The sequence below is a fragment of the Mixophyes fleayi genome, chromosome 2 (genome assembly GCF_038048845.1).
Source record: "Mixophyes fleayi isolate aMixFle1 chromosome 2, aMixFle1.hap1, whole genome shotgun sequence".
Taxonomy (NCBI): Eukaryota; Metazoa; Chordata; class Amphibia; order Anura; family Limnodynastidae; genus Mixophyes; species Mixophyes fleayi.
In genome coordinates this window covers 15,153,252-15,177,895 of record NC_134403.1, presented here as the reverse complement: position 1 = coordinate 15,177,895, position 24,644 = coordinate 15,153,252, and the positions used below count along the sequence as shown (strand labels likewise).

General features: G+C 41.3%; 1 protein-coding gene across 1 annotated transcript in view; it reads right to left on the bottom strand.

Annotated features, from left to right (window-relative positions):
• Positions 1–8,557: 8,557 nt before the first annotated feature.
• Positions 8,558–24,644, bottom strand: part of RPS3 (ribosomal protein S3) — a 127,641-nt gene continuing 111,554 nt past the window's right edge. The window contains exon 8 of the transcript XR_012688558.1: positions 8,558–8,579. The gene's annotated coding sequence lies outside the window, so the exon portion shown is untranslated. The remainder of the gene's footprint in view (positions 8,580–24,644) is intronic.

Below are 24,644 nucleotides of genomic sequence, written 5' to 3'. Positions count from 1 at the left end.
TGTAAACGCCCCTCACTACATTTCATCTACCCTACATGACGTTACGCTTATCACAGCGATGCGGAATGTTGTACTGCCGCGATTTACTATATCTGTGCTGCTTCCACCGCCTCGTCGTTATACCTATCACTGGCAGCATAGTGGGAAAGGAAGACGTGACCACTTTCTTGTCTATCCATTGCCCATGCACGGCTAAACGTCAGCACATGCGCATTGTAATGTGACTGGCAGACTGGCATAAGGGCGGAGCATGAAGCTTGCCAGAAAACACCAAGCGAAGCCTCTTCAGCGGGATTCTACATCATGCTACAAACCTAATGCCATCCTTAGGTGAGGTTATGATTTAGGGCCAAGCAGCAAAAAGTCAACCCGCTGATGCATTGACTTTGCCGGAAAATAGTCTAAGGCTGGAGGAACCTGTGATTTATTTAGCTTTAACCTGTGCCCAAAGTATTACCAATATGGCAGCTGGGACCATGCTACAATTTTATCCCTTTTACGCTTTGTAGGTAAAATGTACAGGATTAATGAAAAGTCATTGACTTATTTCTCTATATAAGAGATGCACTGAAAACAAGTTGTATCCCATTGCTGTTCTCTCTCTCTTCTTTTTGACTCATGTTTTTAGACCTGTGAGTGTTCTGTCAGAGGACGGAGAACAATGGAACCATTCATCTACCTGAGGAGAGCTGCTCACGTGACAGCCTGTGCCAGCGTTGGATCCACGGCTCCTCATTGCGATGCTGAATTCTAGTGGCACTGGAGACAACTGAGTAACAAAGAGATATTCAACCCCAAGCAGAAAATGTGAAACTGCACATTTATTAGCCAAGCAATTATCCCTGTACCTAAAATATTGCTGGTTAGTTGTATTCCTGTGCAGGGAGATTAGACCTTGGACTGTCTCGAATTGTTGCATAAACTCAAAGTAAATATAATCATCCATAGCAAGAGCCCATTGACAAGATAATACAGTATGTATAGAGATATTCCTGAAGTCTTATGGAGAGCGGGATTTAAAGTTCAGCAAGATGACTACTTTGGATGTTCAACTAACAGGACAGGACCATAACTAGGGCTGTGAGAGGGGCATCAGCCCAGGGTGCAGAGCTAAAGGGGGACACTTAATAAAGGGGGAAATTGATATTTTAGGTTAATTTAGTTACAGTTATTGGCTAAGGGGCATCAGTTTTCCTTCTTGTCCCAGGCATATAATGTTTAGTTACAGCTCTGGAAAAGGCAATCAGAGTGCAGTGGCAATCATCATCATCATCATCATCACCGTTTATTTATATAGTGCCACCAGCGCTGTACAGAGAATATTTTTCATTCACATCAGTCCCTGACCCATGGAGCTTACAGTTCAAGTTCCCTAAGACACATACACACACTAGTGTTCATTTTGTCAGCAGCCAATGAACATATTAGTATGTTTTTGGAATGGGAGAGGAAACCGGGGCATCTGGAGCAAACCCACGAGCACACGGGGAGAACATACAAACTGCACACAGATAAGGACATGGACGGAAATCAAACTCATGACCCCAATGCTGTGAGACAGAAGTGCTAATCACTGAGTCACAGTGCTGTCTGGTGCTGCCCAGCAATGACTATTATCATGTATGATAACATAAGCTCCCCCCGCCCCCCCGGCCTTGTCTCCTTTAGTACTCAATCTCATCTTATGGCATTTCCTTAAAGTCCTCTGGAAGCCTCATGGGGCCCCTCAAGTTGCACAAACATGTGCTCATCTCACAAGTTCTAAAGAAACCATCTCTCTCCAACTACCGCCCTATTTCTCTCCTCCTCTTTGACTCCAAACTACTTGAGTGATTAGTGTACAAACGCCTGTCTTACTTTCTATCCTCTCCCTCGATTCTCTCCTCTCTGCAATCAGGGTCTAACTCAGGCACATCCTCCCCTTGCACTGTTGAGGTCCCACAAGTTTCTGTTCTTGGCCCTTTACTTTTTGCACTATACACCTCCTCTCTTGTGGAAATAATTTGTGTATTCTACCTCCAGTACCATCTCTACGCTGACTACACCAAAATCTGTATCTCTTCCGTTGACCTCTCCCCTTCTCTAGTATCATGTAACCAACTGTCTTTCTGCTATCTCCACATGGATGTCCCACCGCTACCTAAAGCTTAACAAGTCCAAAACATAAATTATCATCTTCCCTCCTGCCAGAGTCACCATCTCCCATCAAATCTCCCTCACTGGCAATAACACCACAAATACCTCAGTCTCCCAAGCCCGCTGCCTTGGTGTCACACTTGACTCCACTCTCTGCTTTATTCCTCACATCCAAACTCTCTCCCAGTCCTGTCGGCTCCACCTTAGAAACATTGCCAGAATACGCCCTTTTCTTACTCAACATGATACCAAAACTCATCATTTCCCATCTTGACTAACCTCCTGCTATCTGGTACTCCTGACACCCATATATCCACACTTCAACTCATACTAAATGCTGATCTTCCTCTTTCACTGCTCTACATCTGCTGCACCACATTTTAAATCCCTACACTGGCTCCCTGTGTCCTCCAGAATCAAATTACTCACCCTTATCTAAAAAGCCCTCAACTACACTACCCCCGCATACATCTCAAATCTCATATCATATCAAAATACTCTCCCTCTTTCCCTCTTAGATCAACCACTGACCTGCCCCTTATGTCGTCTCTGGTAACCACCTCTCACTCCCACTTACAAGACTTCTCTCGTGCTGCTCCCCACTTATAGAATTCCCTACCACGCTCAATCAGACTTTCCCACAGCCTTCAAATCCTTAGACGTTCTCTGAAAACCCATCTGTTTATGGGGCAAATTTATCAACCACCGCATAAAATAAAAAATAGTTTTCAATCCTTATCGCATTGATAAGGATTGAACTATTTTTCATATTTATGAAAAAAGCAACACAGGAACAGCAGTTCCGAAAAACTGCTGTTTCTGTGAATTGCAAAACTTACTTACCACAGCCTCTTCACTTCCGAAGAAGTATGTGATCCACGGGGCTTCTCTTCTCACTCCAGTGCACATGCGCCGACTGAAAACCTCGGCCATGCGCACAAACATCCCTGCTCTATACAGTGGCAGAGAGAGCGGTGAGTGACAGGGAGGGATCATGCGATCCCTCCACACATGTGCTGTGATGCTCTGCTCTTCGGAGCAGAGCTGACAGCACTGAAACTTTTCAATTATGATAATGAAGCTGGTGTATACATTAACATGTCAAAAAAAATAATATTTTTTTTTTTTATCAAACCTTAGTAAATAGCGATACTGAGCAGTGCCCATACACTGTTATAGGGACTGCTCAGTAAAACAAAGAGATATGCAAAGCAGCAGATATCTATGATATCTGCTGCGATGCAGTGATAGTAAATAAGAATTTTTAGTTCCATAAATAGGCCCCCATTAGAGGTGACCTTATCCCCGATAACACTACTCACACTAATGCACCATCACCACTGTCCCAATCTCCACTCTGTGTCACACTCGCTCCTCTTGTTAAAGCTGTGCCCTCTTCTACTTAGAATGTAAGCTCTCTAATGAGCAGGGTCCTCCATACCCTTTGTCTTCATGTCTGCTTTTATTGTGTCTACCTTGTATGTCCCTGTTCTATGTATGTCTTGTTTTCCCTACTGTACGGCGCGGAGCACTGTGGCGCATTACAAATTTCAGATAATAATTATAATAATAATAATAATAATATGCAATGTAGCCAGTTATGAGATCATGTAACTTTAACCACACAACGACAATATTGAGTCTTCAATCAACCTATTAATAACTTTTAAGATGAAAAATTTCCACTGAAATCAATTATATTACTATCAATCAATTTAATTATAGTGGATTTCCACCCATCCATGCCTTGACGTCTTTAACAGTTAGATCTGATTGAATGATCAGATTGTTGCATGTGTGACCAGATTAACTCTAGTTTCAGAAGGTAAAGAACTGATACGTATTTTCTTTCTGAAAAATTATTGAAAACACGCACTATATACTGTAAAACATAACGAGGATTGCTCTTCATCAATCAGATTCTAGATATCGTTTATCTAGCACAGGCGAGGAAATGAGAACTAGAATCTGATTGGTTGCTATGGGCAACACCTCCACTTTTGCATTTTATAAGGTTTAGTAAATATACTCCCAGGATACAGCATCTGCTCCGGCTCAGTGACCCCAGAACATCTTTATATAGCCTCACATAACCTCTAGAATAGAATTAATTTACAAAATCAATACACAGAAGACAAAAAAGCACAGAGCCGATGTCTTAAAATATAAATATCTTTAATCACAGCGCGGTTGCTAAAGCTGCAATGTATTTTTCACACAGAAGAAAGTGTTAGGTAACAAAAGGAGTAGATTATATTACATGCAATAAGTCACATGACCCCGGGGTGGGGGGGGGGGGACTGGAGCAATGACCTTTAGACAATCCACAATTTATTAGTTAATAATTCAGGAGCCTCTACCAGGAAGGAAGGAACGGCTGGTTTTATATTATCTGAGATTGGTTTTATCTTCCATGAATACACAATAGTCCTATAGTTGCCAACGGTCTCTGATTACAGGGATGGCACGTTGTACTTAGAGCTTGTTGCGCCTGACAGAGTCCTGGGTTATTAGTAGGGATGTGCACCGGCGACTTTTGAGGTCTCGTGTTTTGTGTTTTGGATCCGGATTTTCGTTATTTTTGAGGTTCGGATTTGTCTCGCAAAACACTTGACGAAAGGTCTCGGTTCGGATTTAAGGTATTGGATTCGGATTTTTTTTGAAAAAAACATAAAAAGTTTAAAAATCAAGTTTTTGGGCTTATTTTCACTCCTAGGCTATTATTAACCTCAATAACATTCAATAACAAGCATTTCCACTAATTTACAGTGTATTCTGAACACCTCACAATATAGTTATTAGTCCAAAACGTTGCAAAAAGGTATCTTTCTGGACTGCGTAGAGGAGTGGGTCACCACAATATCTTAAAAACCCTGAACTTTTATGATTCGCACCAATAATTGTACCTGGACTGCGTAGAGGAGTGGGTCACCACAATATATTAAAAACCCAGAACTTTTATGAATCGCACCAATAAATGTACCTGGACTGCGTAGAGGAGTGGGTCACCACAATATATTAAAAACCCTGAACTTTTATGAATCGCACCAATAAATGTACCTGGACTGCGTAGAGGAGTGGGTCACCACAATATATTAAAAACCCTGAACTTTTATGAATCGCACCAATAATTGTACCTGGACTGCGTAGAGGAGTGGGTCACCACAATATCTTAAAAACCCTGAACTTTTATGAATCGCACCAATAAATGTACCTGGACTGCGTAGAGGAGTGGGTCACCACAATATATATAATAAGAAAACCATCAACTTGTTTGATTCGCACCAATAAATGTACCTGGACTGCGTAGAGGAGTGGGTCACCACAATATATTAAAAACCCTGAACTTTTATGAATCGCACCAATAAATGTACCTGGACTGCGTAGAGGAGTGGGTCACCACAATATATTAAAAACCCTGAACTTTTATGATTCGCACCAATAATTGTACCTGGACTGCGTAGAGGAGTGGGTCACCACAATATATTAAAAACCCTGAACTTTTATGAATCGCACCAATAAATGTACCTGGACTGCGTAGAGGAGTGGGCACTGGGCACCACAATAAAATATATAAAAAACCTTCAACAGGTCTGCATTACACTACACATACGGCTGCTCCTCCATCCTCTCCATCATATACATGTTGGAGTTTTAGCGTGTGACAACCTCTTGTTTTTGATAATGTCAGTGCATTTTGAATATTTTTCAATTTGCCCCACACCACTGAATGTACTTTATCTATGATACGCATCTATCTATCTTGACTGCGTAGTGTGGTGGCCCCGGTACACAATTTGGTACCGAGGCCACAATATAATTAAAAAACCCTCCACGTGTCAGAATTCCACCAAACAAGTATCTGGACTGCGTAGTGGGGTGGCCCCGGTACCCAACTTGATACCGGGGCCACAATAAAATAAATACACCCTCCACGTGTCAGAATTCCACCAAACAAGTATCTGGACTGCGTAGTGGGGTGGCCCCGGTACCCAACTTGATACCGGGGCCACAATACCTCCTCCAAACATGCTACAGACAATTCGTCATTGAGATCCCATTAAGTATGTTAAAGACAGACAGGGTCCAAGTGTTATTAGTTGACTTTGTAAAGAAAAAAACTGTCCCTGTTGCACATAGTCGTGCAATGAAGACTTACTTTTTCATTTAAAGGCACGATCTTTCAAGTGTAGTGTTTGTAAGTCTAAGTCATATTATACTTTTGGTAAAATTGGTTTTTTTTGTTCCTCTTTATGTTAATTAATTAGTAATAGAATTAAAGTAGGAAATAGAATTAAATAGAATTAAAGTAGGAAATAGAGTGGTATAGAGTTGTAGTGTGGTATAGATAGAGTGGTCCACACAATATAATAATAAAACCCTCAACTGGTCTGAATTCCACCAAACAAGTATCTTGACTGCGTAGTGTGGTGGCCCCGGTACACAATTTGGTACCGAGGCCACAATATAATTAAAAAACCCTCCACGTGTCGGAATTCCACCAAACAAGTATCTGGACTGCATAGTGGGGTGGCCCCGGTACCCAATTTGATACCGGGGCCACATTACCTCCTCCAATTTCCAAGTGTAGTGTTTATAACATCTTAACACTACACTAATTCTAGCACGTCAAAACCTCTTGTTTTAAATAATGACAGGGCATTTAACTTTTGATTTAATTTATTGAATTTGTTGGCATTTTCTTTTACTTTTTGAACATGGCAAACGACTGTTGAATGGTCACATAATGCCAAAAAAAAAGTTGCAAGATGGAATTGTCCTTGGGCCCTCCCACCCACCCTTATGTTGTTGAAATAGGACATGCACACTTTAACAAACCAATCATTTCAGCGACAGGGCCTACCAAACAACTGTGGCTGAAATGATTGGTTTGTTTGGGCCCCCACACCAATAAAACAATTCATCTCTCCCTGTACAAACTAAACAGGCTCTAATGAGGAAAGATGTCGTCCTTATCCTCAACCTCTGATTCCTCTCCCCCTACAGTGTGTACTTCCTCCTCCTCACACATTATCAATTCGTCCCCGCTGGACTCCACAACCACAGTCCCTCTGTACTGTCTGGAGGGCAGTGCTGTACTTCATTGAGGAATTGATTATTCATTTTTATAAACATCATTTTTTCAACGTTGTGAGGAAGCAACCTCCTTCGCCGCTCACTGACCAGGTTCCCCGCTGCACTAAAAACTCTTTCCGAGTACACACTGGAGGGGGGACAACTCAGTTAAAAAATAGAGCCAGTTTGTACAGGGGCTTCCAAACTGCCTTTTGGAGTTCTACCACGTCACTACCTCTAGTTAATTTAGATTGCAAGGCTTGTAAATATAAATACTTTGAAGATAAAAAAAAGCAGGCTGCACAGACTGTGGAGCTAGAAAGTGAAATTAAATGGACCACGTTACTTTGGTGGCTATCTATGCCCCCCCCCCCCCGCCCTACACTTGTAGTTGAATATAAATAAAGCAGCCTGCATAGACTGTAGAACTAGCAATTCAAATATACAAAGAAATGGACAAAGGCAGTTTGGTATCTGTCTGCATCAGATCCCCTCTCCACTAGGAGTAAAACAGAAAACTTTTCAGCCGTTATATAATCTAGAATATAAATAGAAATTGAGAAATGCAATTTGGTATCTGTCTGCATCATAATCATCAACATCCTCCTCAGCGCCAGCTACATCAATATCCTCCTCCCAGTGCACAACATTCACACCTTCATTAGCCAAATCTGTAACTGGACTGTGGGTGATCCTTCCAGCATATGCAGAGGGCGTGCTGCAAATGCTGGATGGAGTCACCTCTTCCCGTACAGTGATGGGAAGGTCAGGGTTCACAACCAACAACACCCTTGGACTCGCCTTGGGGATTTGTGATGTCATCTGTTTAGAAGGCAGAGTTCTTTGCTGTTTTGTTGTTGTTGCTGACAGCATAACTCTCTTAAATTTTTTGTAGGGGGGGGGAGGAGGGCTTTGATCCTTGGGTGAAGTTGGACCACTAGTCATGAACACGGGACAGGGCCTAAGCCGTTCCTTGCCACTACTTGTCGTAATTGGCATATTGCCAACTTTACGTTTCTCCTCAGATGATTTTAAGTTTCTTTTTTTGCTGTTTTTTGAGAACTTGGGCTTTTTGGATTTTACATGCCCTGTACTAGGAGATTGGGCATCGTGCTTGCCAGACGACGTTGATGGCATTTCATCGTCTATGTCATGACTAGTGGCAGCAGCTTCAGCATTAGGAGGAAGTGGGTCTTGATCTTTCCCTACTTTATCCTCCAAATTTTTGCTCTCCATTATATGTAGCACAAGATACTGCAGAATGTGTGAACTTGGTAATATTGCAGTACCAATGGACTTATAATGCTGGATTGGTTTTGCAAATTTGGTTATAATTATTATATATTTTTTTTTTTTTTAATTTTTTATTATTTTTTACTTTTTTTTTATTTTTTAAAAACTTGGGAATAATGGGGAAATAACTATGCCCTTAGAAGCACAGAGCACAGGACACAGCACCACTGGACTGAACAGGACACGGCACAGGACCCAGCAGCACTACGGAACTCAGCAGGACAGAGCACAGGACACAGCACCACTGGACTGATACTGCAGAATGTGTAAACTTTGTAATATTGCAGTACCACTGGACTTTTACTGCTGAATGTGTGAACTTGGTAATATTGCAGTACCAATGGGCTTATACTGCAGGATTGGTTGTGAAAATTTTGTGGTAATTAAAAAATATTAAAGTAGTTTTTGGTATTTTTTAAAAAAACTTTTTTTTATTTTTTTAAACACAGGGGAATATTGGGGAAATAACTATGCCCTTAGAAGCACAGAGCACAGGACACAGCACCACTGGACTGAACAGGACACAGCACAGGACCCAGCAGCACCACTGACCTCAGAAGGACAGAGCACAGCACACAGCACCACTGGACTGATACTGCAGAACACAGCACAGCACAGCACAGCACAGCACAGCACAGCACAGCACAGCACAGAACTAAACAGCACAGAACTAAACAGCACAGAACTAAACAGCACAGAACTAAACAGCACAGAGGACCACCTAACACACCCTCCCTCTACCCTGATCAATGCCCGAGTGAAGATGGCGGCGACTAGCGGGGAATTTATAGGATCCGAGTATCGCGAGATCCGACAACGGGATTATGAGTCAGAGCCTCAGTTTCACTTTTGAATTTGGCGCCAATACCCGGATCTGTCTCGGATCCGACTCGGATCCGCAACGTTCGGGTGGGCTCGGATTTCAGAAATCCGAGCGCGCTCATCCCTAGTTATTAGTAGTGAGAAAACGCGTCTCTTCTTCTGCGCGTTGGGGGAAATTGTCAGTGTATATTTCTAGTCAGTATATATGGACAACTTCACATGAAAAAAGGAGTATATAACGTGCACCCCTTGCATGTTACAATGGGTGCAAAGTAGTTTATTATTTTGCACATAAGATAAATACTGGCTGCTTTTTCATGTAGAACACAAATACTTGATACGTTTATTTTTACTAGAGATGCTCGGGCTCGGTTTTATGAAAACCGAGCCCACCTGAACTTAGGGGATCCGAGTAGGCTCACGAGAGGCTCGGAACTTTTGCGCGTCCTCGGATCTGAATTGAGGCAAAACGTCATTGTTGCGTTGTCAGATCTCGCGGGTTTTGGATTCTATAAGTACCTCCCTCCCCAGGAGATCCAGCGCCATTGCTCACACAGAAACAGGGATAGCAGTGTTCTTGTCACTCTCCAGTCTCCAGTGACATTGCTCAGTGCCATTGCTCACAGAGAAACAGGGGTAGTAGTGTTCTTGTCACTCTCCAGTCTCCAGTGACATTGCTCAGTGCCATTGCTCACACAGAAACAGGAGGGGTAACAGTGTTCTTGTCACTTGACAAAAATTGACTAGAAATAAATGAATGTTATTGAGGTTAATAATAATGTAGAAACAAAAAAAGAGCCAAATTATGGGATTTTAGGGGGAAAAAATAGGGATTTTAGAAAAAAATAGGGATCTAAAACCAAAACACGTGAGGGTGGTTTTGCCAAAACAAAAACCAAAATCAAAGCACGAAGTTAATCCGGATCCAAAACCAAAACATGGGGGTCACTGAACATCTCTAATTTTTACACTGAAATTGGAAGTTGATCTAGGACATGCCCTACCACAACTATAAATCTGCCCCCACAGTTTAAATTTAGCTTCCCCTCCAAAGTAACATGATTTTGCACACATGCATGAGTACGACAAAAGTTCACAATAGAACACTCAAAACTTGTATCATAAATGAAAATAAGAACTGTTAACGGTATAATCATTTTAAAAATAAAAAAATGCAATCATTTTATTTTACATTATTTACATAAATGGAGATGATTTCAATATGTACAGCACATGTAATGTGTTTAGATAGTAGATCTTAGTTGTTCTGTGATAGTTAATGACATGTCATACATGTCATTTTTATGTTATCGAATTTAGACTGTAAGCTCCAATGGGGCAGGGACTGATGTGAATGAGTTCTCTGTACAGCGCTGCGGAATCAGTGGCGCTATATAAATAAATTTTGATGATGATGATGATTTTTTTAATTAAAGATTTTGCCGTGTCGGTCATTACCATCAGTTGGTATTTACACCTGCCCTGTATTTGGTGTAAAAGATACGCCTGAAGGCGTACTTAGGTCAAGCACAGGACTTGTATTGCCCGAACTGCACATGTCTTGCGTTACTCCGCCCCTTCCCTCCCCCCGTTCCGGCTCTCAAGTCGTAGGCAGGCGCAAGGGCCACTTGCGTTCGGACATGAATTGGCTGCCATTGCGTTCGTTGGTGTAAGGTCTGTGTCTGGGTATGCGCAGAGCAGAATGACGCAGGATACGATATGCAAACGGACCAACATCCGTACACGAATCAAGCCCACTGTGAGTATGGACGGGGCAACATACAGTACTACTTCTCTTGTGTGTCAGCAAACACGAAACATCACTTCTCTTATGTATGCTTTGAGGAATATTCAGTAGATGTCGTTTTTTTCATGTCACATCATCAACATCATTACAACTTCATCATCAACATTTATTTATATGGCGCCAGCAAATACCGTAACGCTTTACAATTGAGAACAAACAGTAATAAAACAATACTGGGTAATACATACAGACAGAGAGGTAAGAGGGCCCTGATCGCAAGCTTACAATCTATGGGACAATGGGAGTTTGAAACACAAGGGTAAGTGCTACATCATATTGTACACTGCACCAGCTAGAATGCAAAGGTTACAAAGTATTTAGTGGGCTGTGTGATCGGTCACACAACTATGTTGGTCGAGGGTTGTTGTCTTGTGTTAGCTGTGTAGAGGGTGGTAATAGGGTAATCTGGGAAGATTAAGAGGGTGGTTGAGGAATATTATAAGCTTGCCTGAAGAGGTGGGTTTTCACAGAACGCTTGAAGGTTTGAAGACTAGAGGAAAGTCTTACTGTGCGGGGGAGGGAATTCCACAAAGTGGGTGCAGCCCGAAAAAAGTCCTGCAACTGGGAATGGGAGGATGTGATGAGAGTGGAAGAGAGACGTAGATCTTGTGCAGAACGGAGGTGTCAAGTTGGGAGATATTTTGAGACAAGTGAGGAAATGTATGTTGGTGCAATTTTGTTGATGGCCTTGTATGTTAGTAGAAGTATTATATAGAGGATTCGGTAAAAAACAGGCAGCCAGTGTAGAGACTGACAGAGTGGTTCAGCAGAGGAAGAACGGTTTGCAAGGAAAACCAATCTAGCCGCTACGTGCAAAAAAGATTGTAGGGGTTCAAGTCTGACTTTGGGAAGACCAGTAAGGAGGGAATTACAATAGTCGATGCGGGAGATGAGAAGTGCATGAATTAAGGTTTTTGCAGTGTCTTGTGTGAGATATGTGCGTATTCTGGAAATGTAGAGTCGATGTGGGGAACAAAGGATAGTTGTGAATCAAGGATTACACCTAGGCAGCGAGCTTGCGGGGTGGGATTTATGGTCATGTTGTCAACGGAAATACAAATGTCAGGCAGGAAGCTTCTGTTTTTGGGTGGGAATATTATTAATTCAGTGTTTGAAAGATTGAGTTTGAGTTGGTGATAAGATGTTACAGTACTATTTTGCTATGATGGAGATAACTCTCTGCATCTGCGCTTAGGTCAGATTAGTATTTATATTAAGAAATTAAAACTCTGCAGAACTGCCCATTAATATGATGTTGTGGGTGTACCGCGCTCGTGTAGCAAATAGGAATAATTTTATGTTATTTCCGTCCATTATATCAGTAGGCTAAACATCAGCCAAAAATCATGATTAATTCATAAATGAATGAATTTATAATGTCTCCAGCGTAAAAAATAAAAATATCATAATAACCTAATAGTAAAACATTTACAGATTCACCTCAAGAGAAATAATCCTTCAAATATTTTGTGGTTTGGATATTTTAATACATTAATCATTAAGACGATTTTAATGAAGGTTGTTTAGCTTTAAACGCTATCATCTACATAGGCAAACCAAGGAAGGGGGGTTTCCTAGTGCCTGGAAACTTCCCTCCAAGCATGGGGCACTGTATAATTGAGGTGGCTGGTCCTTGCTCACGCTTCACATGACTCTACTTGAAAAGGGAGAGCTACGTGCACCTAACAGTAGTGCACACAGCATTGTCCATGTATATTATGGGGACAGGAAGAGTTGGAGAGCAGCCAAGCACTGTCTTATATTATAGCCAAGCCCCCATGCATGCTGGTCACGCCCACTGGCGGCGTGGTGTGGAAACCCCCCTCTATAAATCCTGCGTTTGCCCCTGATCTATACAGGCCAGTGACATTAAAATGAACATTAGTAGCATGGACTAACGTTCTCTAATTTATCTATACCCCATCTGAGATAATGCTACCTCTGCTTCATTTTTTTTTCACTTGTTAACAATTTATTTTTTGACCTCATCTTTTTTTTTTTTGCAACGGGAGTAGAAAGATTCACTGGCCTTTCTAGTAGTTTTAAAAGACAAATCTTCACACCGATACTATAGTTTTATTGACTGAATATAAAAGGTGAAAACAACATCTATTTAAGTTTTAAACACAGTTAACCAGACAAATCGTTATTTAGGAGTAGATTTATTTTTCTGAAAAGTAAAAGTAGAGGTGTTGCCCATAGCAACCAATCAGATTCTAGCTCTCATGTTCTAGAATGTACAAGATAAGTGACAGATATAATCTGATTGGTTGCTCCCTTGGATTGCAATTAATTTGTTTCTGATTATTATATTGTACATTATAATATTTTATCAGATCCCCAAAATCTTTTATTTTAAAATATGAACAATCCTTCAGGCTCCCACCTGTTGTAACAGCTCCACGATTCTGCAGACAGAAGCAGTTTAATGTTTGTGTGTTTCTCTCACAGCCGTCTGGGGTTAGTAGAATATTTGGCTCTGGCACATCTGCCTGCAGTATACAATTAGACAATTGCGGAGAGCAGTAATTACAATGTTCCCAGGTTCTCTGTGCGGAATGTTTCAACCAGGTTAATGTCCCGTCTTTGCCTGTCCGATCAACATAGAAGAAGACAATTTGATCCTTATTGTAACTACTAAACCAGACCCTGTACTATAGTCCCAGGATCCTTATTGTAAAACAATCTATACCCCAGATTGAAGCTGGACAAATCCTTTCCTCACAACATTCCGGGGATAAAATTTAGCACAAATTTTGTCCATTCAGGCCCCACCCTGTTCAACTGTGCCCCCATTTTTTCAAGACCATAATGTATAAAACTGGCAATTTGAGTCACTTTCATGCCCAAACTCTGCAGTTTCATCCAGAAAACATTCAACATCGCCATCCCGATTTTTAATCTTGAGCAAAACAGCTAAAACAAAAAAGATTGACTTATGAATTATTGTGACAATCATTATATCGGTGGTAGTCAGTATATCGATGCTGACTACCCCGACAAGACTTACCCAGACATGATGACTAGTTTAGAAAGCCATAAAGACAGTTGTTGTCAGCGCTTATCCTTTTCACTGCATATCTGTGTGTGTCTAGCAAAATGAAAACATGAGGAATTAGTTCATATTTTGATCAAAAGATTTAAGCCTGCATCCCAACATCAAGGGAACCTCATTATATGCAGGTCCGACACTGACCTATATGCTTTAAACACTATTAAAATGCAGTTAAAATCAGATGCACTCACCTCCCAGGTATAGGGGTTTACATCTAGCAAGGGCTGGCTTGTGAGCCACACACAAATGTGCCTTAAATAGGCTTGATGGACAGCTGCTATGACAAAAAGGCAATATTTTGAAACAAAACCAGAGAAAAACAAGCCCACGCTCGGTATATCCCACATTATATATGGTACCAGCTGCTTGGCAATAAGCCCGCGCTCGGTATATCCCATATTGTATGTGGTACCAGCTGCGTGGCAATATAAATGCCCATATATGTATACAAAACAAAAAGACACTTGTCAGCGCTTATCTTTACACTGCATATCTGTGTGTGTCTAGCAAAATGAAAACATGAGGTATTAGTTCATATTTTGATCAAAAGATTTAAGCCTGCATCCCAACGTCAAGGGTACCTCATTATATGCAGGTGCTACACTGACTTATATGCTTTAAATACCATTAAAATGCAGTTAAAATCAGATGCACTCACCTCCCAGGTATAGCCTTCTACATTGTACATGAGCGCACACTTACCTTACCCCCTTAACAACAGCGATAATACCGTCGCCATGGTGAATGACGTAATGAAGTGGAGCCGGCTTCTTACTTTATCGCGATTGGTTGAAGTCGCTTTGAAGAGTAGTCGTCATCGCTTATCGTTGGGAAGGAGCCCTTCGGAGTCATCATGTCGGGGTAAGTGTTGTCGGGGTACTCGCCATTGATATGCCGTACCCCACACCACTATATAATTATTATGGGGACAATGTTTATTGTTCATTATATTAAGGGGGTAATATTTTTGCTTTTTATGTTATTGGGCGATATGAACATATCATATTAAGGGGCAATAATATTTGATTGCTAACGGAGGCGATGATTATTTATGATGGGGCAACAAACGACAGCATGCACTTGCGCACATGTGCATGCTGGCACTTGTAGTGCCACACATGTGCAACATAAACGGTGCACCCATCATGAAATAAGAATTGTTGCCTCATCATATATATCATTTCCCCATTTAGCAAACAAATATTAATGCCCCTTAATATAGTTATGTATTCATACGATTGTTTGACCTTGGGTACAATTATAACAATAAAGTAAAAAATAATAGACAGTTGCCTCCTACTGGCTGAGCTGCGGAACTGCACAATATAGTAAATTTAAATCAGTTCTGTAAGAGAAACACTGTTTTACATAGAGATGGTCACTGACCCCCGTGTTTTGGTTTTGGATTCGGTTTTGGATCTGGATTACCGTCGTGTTTTGGTTTTGGTTTTGGTTTTGCAAAACTGCCATTGCGTGTTTTGGTTTTGGTTTTGGTTTTGTTTGGTTTTGTTTTGCTATTTTTTTGGAAAATCCATGTTTTTGGGCCTAAATTAACCCAATTTAGTGCTCCAACTGTTTTAGAGACAAGTAATCTAATTGTTGAGGTAATAAATCATCCAAAAAAACAGTTTAATTCTTCGTTGGTAGGCCTATTCTACACACAAAACAGATTGTCTTCCTCTCCATCTATGCATATTGGCAATGCAGCCATCGTCTTTGAATGTATATTACACCCTACACTTATAGTTAAATATGTAAAGAAATGGAAAAAGCCAGTTTGGTTTCTGTCTCTCAAGGCCCCCCTCCACTTGTATAAAATACCAAAAAATTCAGCCATTATAGACTGTACAATATTAATTGACATGGAGAAAGCCAGTTTGGTTTCTGTCTCTCTAGGCCCCCCTCCACTTGTATAAAATACTAAAAAATTCAGCCATTATAGACTGTACAATATTAATTGACATGGAGAAAGACAGTTTGGTTTCTGTCTCTCTAGGCCCCCCTCCACTTGTATAAAATACAAAAAAATCCAGCCGTTATAGACTGTACAATATTAATTGACATGGAGAAAGCCAGTTTGGTTTCTGTCTCTCTAGGCCCCCCTCCACTTGTATAAAATACTAATAAATTCAGCCATTATATACTGTACAATATAAATTGAAATGACAAAGGCAGTTTGGTATCTGTCTGCATCAGATCCTCTCTCCACTAGGAGTAAAATAGAAAACTATTCAGCCGTTATATAATCTAGAATATAAATAGAAATTGAGAAAGGCAATTTGGTATCTGTCTGCATCATAATCATCAACATCATCATTAGCGCCCTCATCGCCTACACAAATCTCCCCCTCATCCTCTTCTAATTCCAAAGTGGCATCCTCAATTTGGGTATCACCGGCTACACTCGGGCTATTAAGGCACACATCAGCAGAATGCTCACGATTAGACATCCCACTGTTGGATGGACTCTCCACAGGGATTGTTGTCATTTGTGAATCAGAGCAAATATACTCCTGTAATGCCTCACTGTTATCTTGCAGCTCGGCTTTGACGCGTAACAGTAGTTGTGCACCAATTGTAGGCTGGGTAACTTTTTGGGATCTGCCACTATTAGCCAAAGGTGAAGGCCTCATTCTCTCTTTGCCACTGCGTGTGTAGAATGGCATGCTTGCAATTTTTTTTTTATCGTCACTTGACTTTTGCTCAGTTACACTTCTTTTTCGCTTCAATACAGTAAATTTTTTTTTTGTTTTTGTTTTTTGCACTAATTTGAAAACACTCTGTTGTTTGACATCGCCTTGGCCAGATGACGTACTGGGAACACTAACATCAGGACTGGTGACAGAACCTGGTTGCTCATTCAGATCATATGTGGACTGCTTTGAATCCATTCTGAGCGCAAACCACTGGGGAGTGCTAAAAATTATTTAGTAGATACTGCTGACAGATATGACTTTTGACAGCCAGAAATATTAATGCACAATTAGGGAGGACACCCCAAAAACACTGAGGAGTGCTACAAATTATTGAGTAGATACTGCTGACAGATATGACTTTTGACAGCCAGAAATATTAATGCACAATTAGGGAGGACACCCCAAAAACACTGAGGAGTGCTACAAATTATTGAGTAGATACTGCTGACAGATATGACTTTTGACAGCCAGAAATATTAATGCACAATTAGGGAGGACACCCCAAAAACACTGAGGAGTGCTACAAATTATTGAGTAGATACTGCTGACAGATATGACTTTTGACAGCCAGAAATATTAATGCACAATTAGGGAGGACACCCCAAAAACACTGAGGAGTGCTACAAATTATTGAGTAGATACTGCTGACAGATATGACTTTTGACAGCCAGAAATATTAATGCACAATTAGGGAGGACACCCCAAAAACACTGAGGAGTGCTACAAATTATTGAGTAGATACTGCTGACAGATATGACTTTTGACAGCCAGAAATATTAATGCACAATTAGGGAGGACACCCCAAAAACACTGAGGAGTGCTACAAATTATTGAGTAGATACTGCTGACAGATATGACTTTTGACAGCCAGAAATATTAATGCACAATTAGGGAGGACACCCCAAAAACACTGAGGAGTGCTACAAATTATTGAGTAGATACTGCTGACAGATATGACTTTTGACAGCCAGAAATATTAATGCACAATTAGGGAGGACACCCCAAAAACACTGAGGAGTGCTACAAATTATTGAGTAGATACTGCTGACAGATATGACTTTTGACAGCCAGAAATATTAATGCACAATTAGGGAGGACACCCCAAAAACACTGAGGAGTGCTAAAAATTATTGAGTAGATACTGCTGACAGATATGACTTTTGACAGCCAGAAATATTAATGCACAATTAGGGAGGACACCCCAAAAACACTGAGGTGTGCTACAAATTATTGAGTAGATACTGCTGACAGATATGACTTTTGACAGCCAGAAATATTAATGCACAATTATGGGGGACACCCCAAAAGCGCTGGGGAGTGCCAAATATGAAGAAAAAATAATAAACCTCTATCCTCCTCTCTGCACTAGCGATTTTGGTTAGAGCAATTGCAAGAACAATATGGTATTCTCTGTCCCTGCTCTAATTAGCCTATGACTACACCCTGCTCTCTCCCTCTGTCAAATGGCGATGGATTGCTGTGGAGGCGTGTATTTATAAAGTTGAAGTATCGCGAGAACCGAGTCCCGAGATCCGACGACGTCACAATGACGTTCGGCCTCGATTTGGATTCGGAATGGGCGGGAGAGTACCGAGCTGCTCAGCTCGGTACTCGGATACCCAAAGTTCGGGTGGGTTCGGTTCTCGGAGAACCGGACCCGCCCATCTCTAGTTTTACATTACTTCCATCACCACACTGGTAGGGCTTGTGTAAAGCCCATTAGGCTAAATATTGAGCGGACTGCGCACCATAGTTGAGATAATTGATTATTTGGCCCCTGGGAAGGGATCGGAACTAAGTGGGGATTTAAAAGGCCATAATCCTCTACTCCTAAAGTGAAGATTCACGTAACCAAGACCTGTGAGTCTGTTCCAGTATCACTTATGTCCGAGTGGAGTTCTCGCTCCTTCCCATTGACATAGCCTTCGTCTTGCCTAGTAGTAGACCGAAGGTATACTGAGCCGAGCACTGCCAAAGAAACAGTGAGAGCTGCAGTTCAGAGAGATACGGAGGCCAGAGATCCGACGAGGAGACTAGGTAGAGCTGTACAGAGCTGCAGAGCCATGATAGAAACAGTGCACATGTAACCTGCGTGATGTCCATGTCATACCTCCCAACATTTGTGTAGACTGCATTGGGACAGGTGGCATGGCCATGTTACAGTGGGCGAGTGACCACATGACGATGGGGGCATGTTCAAACCCTTGGGGCCTGCAGTGTTCTCTTCTCCCCTCCCACGGCACACGGCTCCATTCACTGCTGCTCTGCTGGCACCCACGGGACAAAGATGGCTCTCAAATCGGGACAGTTCCGCCTAAATCGGACCAGTTGGGAGGTGTTTCATGTGGAGAGGGAGTGCAATAAAGGAGTAAACTTATGGCGGGATGGTCTAACAACTATTATTCAAGCAAATGTGATGTGAACTGTACTCTAGACATTCGCAAGGGCCCTTTTCAACCATTCAACCCACAGAGCTCAGAGATAAGAGAGGCTAAAACTAGCAGAACTCTGCTGCAAGAGATAGTTATAAGTATGACAGGTGCCTACATCATCCGCTCCATCTGTCTATCCATCTTCTGCATGGCAGAGCTCACTACCTGCTTAGCTCCCAAGTACATAGTTGTCGTTATTTTAAAATAATTTTCAGAATCACTTTACTGTTGAGCGGCACCTTTAAAGCATGTTGGAAAACAGGGATAAGTCTTTACAACCTGGTACTGTGCCTGGAAAAAGTAAGGACGACTGGCAGCAATGCTACACTAGTGTCTAAGAGTCGCGCCACATGCCCACTCATGTGGCTTCATACCGGTTCAGATCCCGGTCCCATGGTCCGCTTATCGCATTGATATAAAAATCTGTCATCGCTGTAATTTATCAATAAGCCCGCGCTGAGCGCTGAGGGAATAGAGTGACACTGTCCTAAGGGTTAAAATATTTTTTCATTCACTTTATACAGTTATTACCATCCTGACATGGCAATAACAAGATAAGTAGTGCGTTGATACATGTGCCGCCATGATCCTTGTTAAATAAGCATCCCGATGCTTTGCATGATTTGTATTTAAGGAGAAGGTGTCTATTTTTAATGTCTATAACTCTTCTAAGTCTCTTAATTATTACTGAATCTGCTTTCTACCACAAAGCCATTAACAATACGGAGAAGCGGCTGTCTATACAAGCAATAAGACACTGGATGGGTCCGGCAGGAATCATGTGAGCAACGTGGTTTAAATAATAGCATTCCATCAAATGTAATGTACTGCAAAACCCAGCGGCGGGATGTGCTGCAGACTGCTGGGTGAGATAGGCTGCAGCATGTGATAGGATGTAGAGGAATAAAGGGGGAATGTCAAACTAACATTTCTTAATGTGTTGTGTAAAATGCAATGCTGCCAATCAGATTCATGAAATTAACTGGAAAAGCTATGCTTGGTTATTTGGCCTTTTTGTCCTCCTTCGGCGTCTTATCATTGTCATTCCTGTGCGATGCGACGCTTTACCGTTTAACAAAGCTGCTGTGGGAAGTCAGGAAAGGACTGAACAATGTACAAATACACCGTTCCCCTTCTACACAACGTCTCTCCTGGAGTCTGTCCATTGTCCCGTTAGCGGGTGTTTACGGATCACATTTTCACGCTAGCCTCCAACTAGCTCGTTTAATGCATAATTCAAGACTTTTTGGCACTTACGGGTTAATTTTATGAATAAATAAAGTGGCTGCTTTTATGTATCATGTTCACAGAAAACGGAACCCTGCCGTGAAGGAATCTCTCTGCCCGGGGGCCTCCTACGGACTCATTAGAAAAGTAAATCTCCATTTCTTTAACTTGCCATTCTAAACAGGTCTTTAAAGAGACCGGTCCTGGTGTCCCCAGAGAGAGCCGATGAACTGTCTCACAATAGAATTAAAGGGAATGTAAAAGAGTTTATTTAATAGAATACACTTGATATCTGACAATTGGAAGACCCTAGAATCAGGGACCTCTGTGGGTTACACAGCTGTGTTCTTCAACTCCAAAATGGAGATTCAAAATTGGGGCCAAAATTTGATCAAAGTTAATGTAATGCATTGTTTTATACATGAGGTAACAGAACATTTGCCATGACAGTAACTGACTGTGGATTCCATGTTTAAATATTCTGCAAACAGAACCCTGGATGTGGGACCTGGAACTGAGGTTATGAGGCAATGGGAGAGCAGAGGAAGAAATCATCAACATCATCATCATCATTTATTTATATAGCGCCACCAATTCCGCAGCGCTGTACAGTGAACTCATTTACATCAGTCCCTGCCCCATTGGAGCTTACAGTCTAAATTCCCTAACATAAAAATGACATGTATGACATGTCATTAACTATCACAGAACAACTAAGATCTACTATCTAAACACATTGCATGTGCTGTACACATTGAAATCATCTCCATTTATGTAAATAATGTAAAATAAAATGATTGCATTTTTTTATTTTTAAAATGATTATACCGTTAACAGTTCTTGTTTTCATTTATGATACAAGTTTTGAGTGTTCTATTGTGAACTTTTGTCGTACTCATGCATGTGTGCAAAATCATGTTACTTTGGAGGGGAAGCTAAATTTAAACTGTGGGGGCAGATTTATAGTTGTGGTAGGGCATGTCCTAGATCAACTTCCAATTTCAGTGTAAAAATTAGAGATGTTCAGTGACCCCCATTGGAGCTTACAGTCTAAATTCCTTAACACACAGAGACAGAGAGAGACTAGGGTCAATTTATCAGCAGCCAATTAATCCACCAGTATGTTTTTGGAGTGTGGGAGGAAACCGGAGCACCCGGAGGAAACCCACGCAAACACGGGGAGAACATACAAACTGCTCACAGATAAGAAATGTTGACAACTCTGATTATGGAGATTGTGGTGGTAAAAATGATGTCTATTGCAGATCGAGTGCATCTTGTGTGGGTTAATGAGGGGACCAAGATATGGTGCTGGTTCTTAGCGCTATAGGATAGGCACAAAAATTCAAAATTCAAAAATGAGGCTGCTCATAAGTGAAGACGTTTCTGATTTTGTGAAGTTTTGTAGGGCTTTTTAGCCACAAATGGACCTGAAACTTATACCACCTCGGGCAGTGGAAATCGGTCTTTTTATGACTTATATGAAACAAAAATTAGGGGTATATTTACTAAACTGCAGGTTTGAAAAAGTGGAGATGTTGACTACAGCAACCAATCGGATTCTAGTTATCATTTATTTAGTAAATTCTACAAAATGACAGCTAGAATCTGATTGGTTGCTATAGGTGATATCTCTACTTTTTCAAACCCGCAGTTTAGTAAATACGCCCCCTAGAGTGGAATGAGCAGTATAGCAGAAGAAAAGCAGAAATATTGAAATGAATGTCGATGGGCAACCACGTGATTGCGGATTGAGCTTGGGAACGACATTTAGGGAAGATATCGTTTTCCGTCTCTATCTGAATTCTCAGTGACCATGCACATCGGATAGGCAGAAGGGCTATGAACAACGGCCACCGGCGGCTTTTGCTCCCATATATTCCACTTTGCTGGTAACTGTGGCCAGGGCAGGGCTGGCAAATTTATGCCTGGAGGGTAAGACACAACTCCGCGGCCGATTAGAAACACTTTAAAAGAAAAAAAAATGCAGGCGGCCTAGTAAGCTGGCCCAAAGTGACCCAATATGGCTCCGGCCCGTGGGGCATATGTCCCCCCTGCCCCCCAGCCCAGCCTTCCCCTGACTGTGGCTGGTTCCCCCTGAGCGTTTACCTTGGATCAGGACTGCTGGCTGGATAGCATTGAGACAGGACAGTCGCGGAATGGATTAGAGTTTAGCTGGTATCTGTTGGTCACAAGAATACAGCAGGAAATAGCAGGATATCACATTTACACATTTATGATAAAAATACATATGTAAATATCTTTTGTGTACCCTAATATAGTAACCATTTATTTTCCTACACTTGGTGCATTGCATTATTATTATTATTATTAGAAGAAGAATTCAGAGTAATGGAAACATGATACTGTATCGTATCTATTGTATCTATGCTACACTGTTTTATATTATGTGTAAGATTGTTATTGAAGATGACATGTACCAAGGAGGTGCAATAATGCACCTCCACTATCAGATGCACACTGGCGGTATGTGTTCCAGCTTGGAACGCATTAACCAGAAGTGCACTAACACACTTCCTGTATAACAAGAGTTTTGGTTCCATATTTTCCTGGAAATTACGTTTTGCTTCGTTTTCAGATCCGATTTTGGCACGAAGCATCGAGTTTTGTGTCTACTCGGATCCCCAAATCTCAGATCTGTCGGTTTTCTCAGAATCCTAACCGCTCATCTCTAAAGGCTTTATTTTCCAATTGTATGAATGTATAGCAGAAACTGTGTGTAATTGGCTGGAAGCAAATTATATGCACTGTGTATATTATTTTAAGTCCCACGTCTAGGATATCAACTATGGTGGGCCCGTGGATAGTATATAGTGATACACACATCTAATGCAATGAGTTAGTTCAGAGAAGAAAAGGAGCAGTATTTCTGGATAAAGTAGAAACTACCTTTGTGAGGGGGTAATAAAAATAATTTACTTTCCTATTAGAAACCTTATTATAATGCTTCAGAAGTCCACCTGTGGATTAATGCGGTTAAGGAAGAGAGCACCCCCCAGGATAGACTATGGTGATGCCAGAGAAGAGCTCACTGGGGTCGATAGTCAACTCCAGTGGGCTCATAGAGAAGCATTCCTTATGGTTTCCTGAGGCACCCAGAAGGCTAATAGGGTCTCTATAGATACCCCGAAGTCATCACAAGACAAATACAGAGATCACCAGCAATGAAGCAAACACAGAGACCGTCTGGCAAACACGGAGACCAGCAACATCATGGCAAACCATGGTCAATATAATCATTGGGAGAATAATTGGTGTCCAAGATAGCAGGGAGACTATTAAAGTTATTTTATCATTTACTAATAATCATTGTCTATGCGATTTGTGTGGTTCCAAAGCACAAAGCGATTTATTAGCAAAAGAATAACAATTAAATACATAAGTACAGCCGATACATACGCTGCGCCTACTGCGCTGTGCTGGATCCAGCATACAGTCATTCAGTCCCGAAGTCTGTGGTCAAAGTGACTGCATGCTGGTCCCAGAGCCCCTGCTTATATACAATCAGTGATACAGTGAAAACAATACAGATGACTTGGCATGTTTCCATAGGTTCAGGCTTCAGGAAGGTCCAGTGTAATGCAGGTCATTGGCCAGTTCAAACGATGCCATCCAGGGGTGTGGGTCAGCTCTCCAGAAGATGCATACTAATCTTCTCGCCGAAAACTAGTTCAAACTGGTCTATTTACATTATACAGACAATACCATTCTAATCATTTATTCCCTATAATCCATATCTAGCATACGCAAGGTGCGATTCTTTAGTAGATTGAACCGGACGTCTGCGGATAAATAGGGGATTAGAATGATACCAGACATGATATGTTTCCTATGTCCTGGACCTTAGATCTCACTAAAGTGCATATAACATTATAATATTTAACTATAAACTTAGTAACATCTGTTCATAAATGACTGTGGGTTGGAACTTATTATAAAATGAACTATGTACAAGTGAATGTGCAAGTGTAAGTATATGTGTGCGTTATTTATCGTGCGATTGCGCTATGACACGTGGCGTAATGATCGCAATCGCACGGTAAAACAATATTAATCAATATACTTTCTTTCATCCAATG